At 35.3% G+C, this 8,709-nt stretch overlaps 1 protein-coding gene across 1 annotated transcript in view; it reads left to right on the top strand.

The window, feature by feature from the left end:
* Nucleotides 1-7,084: 7,084 nt before the first annotated feature.
* Nucleotides 7,085-8,709, top strand: part of LOC140326507 (tyrosine-protein kinase ZAP-70-like) — a 38,747-nt gene continuing 37,122 nt past the window's right edge. Inside the window, exon 1 of the mRNA XM_072405156.1 lies at nt 7,085-7,144. The gene's annotated coding sequence lies outside the window, so the exon portion shown is untranslated. The remainder of the gene's footprint in view (nt 7,145-8,709) is intronic.

Genomic DNA, 8,709 nt, shown 5'->3' with positions numbered 1-8,709 from the left:
TCAAGTCACACAAATTGCGAGGAGTAGGAATGTTTGCGGTCTTTGTCTAAAGCCTCCCAGTATGTGATTTGAAAGAATTTACAAATATTGTTGTTACACAGAAACTAGGATAGGAAAGTAGGTAAAGTGTCTCTAGACCATTTTTTTAGAATTATGTGCACTGACAGATAAAAATTTTTCGACAGCCTGTTTTGGATATAATTATTAATATAAATCCCCATGCTACAAAAGAGCTCAGGACTTATTCTAACAATTTTTATCTGTAAAGTAACCTTAAAGAGATATACATTTGGAGCCAAGAGCAACAAAGTAAATTGAACTTAGCTGAAGAGACTTTAGGAGACCGCTTTACCAGTCTTTCTTTTTAGATGTGTTCACCAAAGAAAGTAGAATACCTTAAAGGACAGCATAGATGGCTCACCAGCACGCTCTCTGCAAGGAGTTCACATGTTAAAGAATTAAGTAAGACGGCCATGTGGCTTTCCTCAATGCAAGTAGGTTAATTGGATCCCCTAGAAACTGAACTTGGTATGTGTCGAAATTGAGCAGCAAAACCAAAGCGCAGCGTTAGCCACCGGATGTTGGGTGCAATATAGACACATGTAAATAATAATAAAGGTTAAAACGCAAAAAAATAAATAAACAACGTTTTAAGGGCCATGGCAATAAAGGCCTCTTCCAAGGGTTTACATATGTAGAACAACAGAATGTAGAACAAACCACCAAACAATTACTGATGGTGTTAAAGACTAACTTTTCTAATGCTAGTTGGGTCTGTTATAAACTGCTAAAGTACAAATCCTAAATTCCAAAAGCAGAATCACTACCTGAATGAAAGAGAAGGCATTTCTACTCATGAAACCAATGCTTTTAATCAGCAACTGGCTAGACTTTTGAATCCATACACTAATTTGTACTCAAATCTGTTTTTTTACATGGATTACCATTCAATCTGCATAGATGGATCGTCTGCAACGGGGCGCTACGGCTTGCACGGAGGTAGTTTGAGCCCTGAGAAGGGCCAAGACGCAGAGTCTAAGCAGTAACCAGGCCTTCTCCAGAGCTTCTGATGGTGAAGATGTTGTGCCACTGGTTACTGCCAGCTTGCAGTCCTTGGGCACACCAAGGTGGGCAAAACACGGTACCAAATCACAAAGCAAAAGAATAGTGGAGGAAGGTTGAGGCAGGCAGCAAGCAAGAGAGGTCAGGTCACAAGCCAGGGGTCAAATACCAGGGATCCAAGAGACAGACACCAGTGACACAGGGGCCATTGCAGACACAGGGAACACAGGAGACACTGGAAGCAACAGAAGGCACAGGTCAAAAAATATGTGAAATGCTGATTTAGTGTTATATCAAATCAACAATTTTCTCTTCTTGATTGTATATCACTGTTTTGCTGCATTGCAATGCATTTAAAAAATATATCTCTACCTACTTTAACAGTTATTCTATGTCAAGTCCAAATAAAATGCATTTGTAACATGGTTACCCTTCTATGGAACCCGTTGATCCCGCAGAGAAACAATGTTTTTTCTGTGTTGTGATCCAGCTGCGTGCAAAGCCAAATACAAGGCTCATCTACGCTAGCTGCAGTTTTGAAGTGCACCTGATTCTGTTGAAACGCACTCTGTGTTATAGGACCTGCTGCCTTCATGTTCTTCAGGGTCAAGCCCCCCAACACATCATCCCTGGGGGCGGGAAGCACTCATAAGGACACCACAGGAGATAGAATAACTTGCGGGTCCCACTGGACCTTGACTGCAGGATAAGCCTGCTATGTTTGTGTCATCACGCTGTACAACTATCTATAATATCTTCATTTTCATAGTGCTTTTGTAGTTCTGTTGTTTTCAAAACTCCCTTACTAATAGTAAGTAAAGTCAGGGGATTTGTTATGTTTTTTGCACTTTATTTCATGAAATGATTTTGGTAGTTGAACTGACAAATAAGTTCCTTTGGGTCCCATTTATATTTTGGGAGGTTTATGAATAAACGCTGTTTGTGCATGATTTCCATGTTATATAATTATCTATGGATGATTTGCCTATCTTTAATCACTACTTTAATCATCTTGCAGATCTGAAAATCCTCCTGTCTGCGCAATCCCTGGGCAGTAGAAGTTAATTAACCTCTAGTGCAACGGGGATTGCACACTCTTCTCAATGAATGCAGCCACAGCTCCAATTATTGAGAAGATGCTTGGCAAAGGAGAACCTCCTGACATTGTAATAAAAGTATCTCTTACAAATGATACATTTGTTACAGATACAGAATCTTGTGCTGGACATCTTCTGGACATGATGCAGCCCTGGAAATTCTTCTGTTCAGCGAGAGCTCAACCTCTCGGCGAATAAGAAGGCGGTTTTCACGTACATTTTCAGCAAGCAAGAAAGGCCCGATTCGCCGCAAGATCGAACTTAATATTCTCGCTCGCTCATCCCTAGTATGCAATACTGTTTGGGATTAATGTGCCTATTATAAGACCAAATTATTTTTTGTAAGATCAAGGTTAACACATGTCTTTATCCTTTTATTTACATCTACATGTTTACCCCTTATGGGAATAATATGTCATTGCCATATGATGGTGTTATCTCCTTGGGGGAGTTAATAATTGGTTTGTATAATCCCCCTCCCCCTCTCTTGTTTATATGTGTTCCAACACTGATGCTGCATCAGTAACACATTCATATTTCCCAATATGTAATCATATTGGTCATCTTTTAAGGAATAGGCTATTTTTTTATAATCACTTAAATAGAATTAAATATTAAATACATTTTCTTTATTGTTCAGACATGCCCAAGCATTGATATCTGCTGTTATTCCATCTGCGACATGCTTATCCTCGAGCCAGGGTGCTGTTAAACCATGTTTATTCTGGGATTTCCTAAAGATTATTTATAATCTCTCTATATATATGTTATGGGACATCTGTAATTATTCAGTTTACTCTTCTCTTTATAGATTTTTGTACTTTGTTGTTCATTCTCCTGAAGAAAGAGTTCAGTCTAGGAAACATGTTGAGAAACATTGAGGTTTGACTGTGGAGACTTGTTGCATGAACACTGAGTGCTGTGTCTGAGCTAGCTAAATAGCCAGGGATGGTTAAGAGGGTAATTTCTGATTGGCCAGCAGACGGAACAGAATTGATAAAGCCTGGAATCAAAGGCATGCTCAGAGTCAGAACTGACCGCATGCACAGGAAAGAGGCATCTGCACTTCAGTGTGGAAGAGGTAAGTGTGACATCCCTTAGTAAATCAACACCACTACGGTGAAACTTACCAGATTGGGGGAGTGGGCCCATATACTTTTAGGACAGACAATGACATTTCTACAGGACAACTTCACAGAAGTTAGACTCGGAGACTGATCAGAAGAAAGTGGTGTCAATTGAATTTATTATGTTGGCCATTACTCACAAGCCAAAGGACTATTTGTAAGAATAAATGGACTATGAAAAAAAAAATCAGGAAACAAATCTAAATATACTCTTGGAAGATATATACCACCCCCCCAAAATGAGGGAATGTTAGCTCAACATTAGTGTGAAGGTTTAATATTGATTTTGGTACAGCTTTTTGTAAAAAAAGACAGGCTCTGGAGCAGCCTTTCTGAAACTTTTTTACATTGGGGAACCCTTAAAAAACTTTTAAGTCTTCAGTGAACCACTGCTATAAATACTCTATTCACAGCTCACAGTATATTAGTGTGGTGGTCAGAGGGAAGAATTTCAACCGTTTACCGTTTAAAAACACCATTGGCGCCACTTAAACTGATCTGAGAGGTAAAAACTGCTCATTGCTGAAGGAACCCCTAGCAACCTTTGGAGGAACTTTAGGGTTCCACAGAACACTGGTATAGAAACACTGCTTTAGAGTGCGTATAACACCTGGAGCAGCAGCCAGGAGCAGGCATATCTTGAAAACTAGATATGTTGATTTTGTTTATTCTATATACTTCCTACAATGTGATGTGATTGTGAGCTTCACAAGAACCTGCATGACATCTATCATGTTGACATGACAAGTTCCTAAAATAATTAGAGAGAGAGATTAGGCTGCCACATGTCATATGGAGGACTCCATTGGAAGCATTGTGGAATGGTGGACAGAAACAAAAGTTCAAAGTCAGACTCTTATTGATATTAAAAAAATATGAAACAAATATGTCTACATGCTAACTGTGTGATCTTTGTTATAGTAGAATGTTTTTTGTAATGTAATATTATGTCACTTCGTTTTTCTGTTTTTAATCAAGAAGAAGGCTTATCAGATGAGTTACAGACACCATTTGTTAAAACTTGTACAGACTAGTAAAAGTGATATGCTCATAAGTACAGCTGATTTTCAACAGGTTACTGGCCCAACTACAGCTAGACTAATAAATATGATACAGACATAGTTTAGTTATAGCAAAACAGACTATGAACATAAACAAAGATCAGAAATTGTATGGTTTCTAATGATTTGTCAAAGTTCTCAGCTGCCTATCTGACAAGCTTGTACTAGTCATGGAAGAATAAAATGAGGAACAAGAGAAGTGACATGGAATGTGCATACATTATGATCTAAATGTAAAACTGCATTGGACACTAAAAGCTATAACTTAGAAAGCTATGAGCTATACCAGTCTAGATTGAGGAATAAAATGAAGTTACCTTAACACATTTAGGCTATGGGAGAAGGAAAGTTGCAGGTAGTGACTCACTTCCAGTGCTACTTAGTGGTCTATCAGACAGCTAAAAAAAAAACATTTGCTACAGCACTTGATGGCAACCAAGAAATTTTTTCCCATAAAAGCGCCATTAGAAAAGGGTTTATATTTAGATCACACCAGTAGATTACACTTTGTCCTCATGTAAAGTTCAAACTCTTGCCTCAGAGACAAAAGACATGAGTTTGTTACATAATGTACATGAGGACACTGGGAGGGCAACAATGATGCACAAAATAATCTAATGTGAAATTAATGAAAAAAAGGCAGTGGCCTATTGGTTATTATTTGAATGTTAGCATTGATGGCTACATTTTGTACCCTAGTGTTATACTTGAAGCCTTTTTCCTGTATTTCCAGGTAAAAATAGGTATATGGAAAATAAAAAATAGAAAGTTCAAGCTATAATATGCTCAAACAACTGAATCTGCAACCACAATACTAGTAATATGCAGCAGTAAACAGGTAAATATTTTTGTAGCAAAGAGGCAGGTCAGTAAAAGGCAAACTGCAGAATTGGGAAAGCTAAGAAGAATCAGCAAAAGAAGAAATATAGGAAGCTTTTGATGCAGAGTGTATCTTTTATTAAAACAAGGGTACACAATTATCACTTGAAGAATTGCCTCCGAAACAAGAAGACATATGAATAATGATAAAACTTTCTTTATTAGGTTGATCAAACCAAGACACAGAGAATCACCCCAGTAACCATTCTGTATGTTCATAGAAGTAAAAACGGAAGGCTTTTATATGGCCTACTATCCCAAAAAGGCATCAGAAAGATAACATTAAAAGATGTACTATATGACCTTATGCTAAAAAATATCTGCTATATGTTTCTAGTCCTGAAGGTAAACTCATTCAATAAAGAAGCTCAATTAACAGAAATACCAATAGGATTAAAGCAGAACTAAATCCTTATTTGAAAAAATGCAACCAGGTGGATCCTATATTATAGGGTTATCTTTATTGGCCGGGCTGGGTTGATGGAACGCCCACATAGACCTGCGGGAGTACATTCTTTGTTAATGCCAATATTTTGAAGTTTGGTTGTTGTAAAATTAACACGCTAATTAGGTAATCCTGCATTCTTTCTGTTTTGTACTTTTATATATTGTGTTATGAAGTGATGCAGATAACACTATCTGAGCAACACCCTGAACAAGAAGCCCCAAAATCATTGAAATTGGCATTGATTTCCTAAAAAAAAAAAGTTTATACCCTAATTAAAAAAAACAACAAAAAATAATATAGGAAACCCAGTTAGACACTTGTTACATATGGCTTGCACAGTAGTACAGCTTTCTTGTAAATTCAAAAGTTACCTGTGCATAAAAAACAAATGTTAAAAAGGATGTAGATGAAGAGATGACATATCTCAACCAGCTCTAGGTTTGGCAATAGACAGTACAGCAATGCTAGAGTGGCATTTCTATACATTGCTATGATTACACTTCCAAATTTAGGAGCTGCCATGCCACCTGTCTTCAGATGTATAAGTAACCCCCTTCAAAGGGATTAACATGCCTCTAAAAAGTACTTGTACTTGAGAGTACCTAAGATTTTTGGATTCAGAAGGGACAGCCCAATATTCCTGATTCAGGAAAATACAAATGCCGGACATTTTTCTGTACAGAAACCGGATACAACTTTTCAGCTTATTCTAGTTACAGTGCATGTAAATCTTAGCAACAAGCTTATTTTATTTGCTTCCTTTCAGTCTGTTAAACTGTAAATCTGGTATATTTATTCTGTAAATGCAACAAATAGCTATCGACTGAGCTGTTCATTTTTATTTTGGCTTGACATAACCTTCAAGAGGTTCTTTGGTGGTGTCCGCTACTTAAAGACCTGTACGGTGTCACATATACACGCATGTGCAGTGAGACTGTGTGGCATTGGCAGAAGAAAATGGCCTTGTCTGGGGTTCAGCCCAAGAAGTGGGTACCAATGTGTTTTGTTTTTTTAAATCAAAAAAGTTATACATTTTTTTCTGGTGACTTCAAATTCATTTAGAAAAAATATTTTTACATACAAATATACAATACAATATAAAAACATTTATATGTGGAAATTACCACATTTAAATATACACACAAAAATAAAGCTTGCTGATAATAAAAAAAAAAAAAGAAAACGGCATGTAAAACATTTGTATATGTAGTTTTGTATAAGTGGTATTTATTTTGTACTAAAACAAGTTTTTTAACAAGTTATGCAGTGAATAAGGCAGGTGTTGGCATTTTTATATCTTAAAAAGTGATCAAGCTTGCTAAATTGTCTCAACTTTGAAGTTCATGAAACCACTCCCCTCTTCCTGCCCTCTTAAGTCTAAATTTAGGGCACATTCATCAGCAATCAGTCATAAGAAGATACTGTTTGTTGATGACTACCAGAATTCATTAGGTTTGGAACAATATTCAGGTATTTTTTTTTTTTCATACTTTCTTACATTTTAAATGTTTTATTGTAATAGTGTAAAAAAAGAATAATAACAGAAAGTGAGTGGTGAGGTGTTAAAAAAAATCAGGAAAAGGAAGTTTTTTTAAATGGTCATCTGTGACCAGATTGAGAAACCATAAGCATTTAGTAGTGGTCATTGACTGGTTTTATTGACAGTGTTTGCTATATGGTCACTGGTTGATGGACACTCCTTTACACAGATTTAAATTGAGTTCAGTCGCAGCAAGTCTTTTCCTAGTATCATTTTAATCCTAAATGATTTATTTAAAACATAAATCATAAAAGCTTTTCTTTTGAAGTGTTTTGAAGTGTATTAATAACTCACTTAACATGCATATGATTTTCAGTGCATTTTGGACTATTGTATAATATTTGTGCATCTCATTTATTTTTTTATCTTTGAATCTTTGGCAAATTAATGAAAATAAATGAGATGGGAATTAAAATAATAAAACATCTGTCAGAAGGAAAACATCAGAAGGAAATGTTTGTGTTGCTTTAAATGTTTTTCAGGCCTACAAAAAGCATTCAAACATATAAACACACATACGTAATGTATTGTGATTTAAATAGCAGAATTTATATAGTATATATATATATATATATGTATATATATATATATATATATATATATATATATATATATATATATACGGGTATATAAATATGTATAATCTTTAAGCTATTGTTAATATATACATAGAATTGTTGACATTATTTTTTTTAGCAGCATGACCTACTTTTGAACAAACTGTGCAGTTAAANTATATATATATATATATATATATATATATATATATATATATATATATATATATACCGGTATATAAATATATATAATCTTTAAGCTATTGTTAATATATACATAGAATTGTTGACATTATTTTTTTTAGCAGCATGACCTACTTTTGAACAAACTGTGCAGTTAAAATAGGACATACAACCATGAACTTCAGCTAGCTAACTAATGCTGCTGTTTAAACTAAAGCTGTCTCCAGTCTGTGGCATTAAAAGCCTACTATTATGCAAAAATATACAGGGGTGAGATATAAGACTTTATTGCAAGGCTCTTTAAAATACCTATTACATTAATCAAATTAATGTATATATAAATAATCCCTATTTAATGTACAGCGCTGCGTAATATGTTGGCGCTATATAAATCCTGTTTATTAATAATAATATTAATAATAATATTATATTTATATTTGCATAGTCAGGTTGAAAAAAGAAATAAATCCATCAAACTCGATTGTAAGCTCTTCGGGGCAGGGTTCTCTCCTCCTGTATCACTGTCTGTATTAATCTGTCATTTGCAATCCCTATTTAATGTACAGCGCTGCGTAATATGTTGGCGCTATATAAATCCTGTTTATTAATAATAATCATAATAAACTCAACCATTAGGGAAATAAACATATCCCAGATGAAAACCTCATAGACATAGTTGATCCAGAGGGAACCTTGGTTCCTTCCTGATTCAATGAGGCAATCAGATATTTCCTGGATCAACAGTCCCTGTTATC

The sequence above is a fragment of the Pyxicephalus adspersus genome, chromosome 3 (assembly GCF_032062135.1).
Source record: "Pyxicephalus adspersus chromosome 3, UCB_Pads_2.0, whole genome shotgun sequence".
In the NCBI taxonomy this organism is placed as follows: domain Eukaryota; kingdom Metazoa; phylum Chordata; class Amphibia; order Anura; family Pyxicephalidae; genus Pyxicephalus; species Pyxicephalus adspersus.
This window is presented reverse-complemented; position numbering and strand designations above follow the sequence as displayed.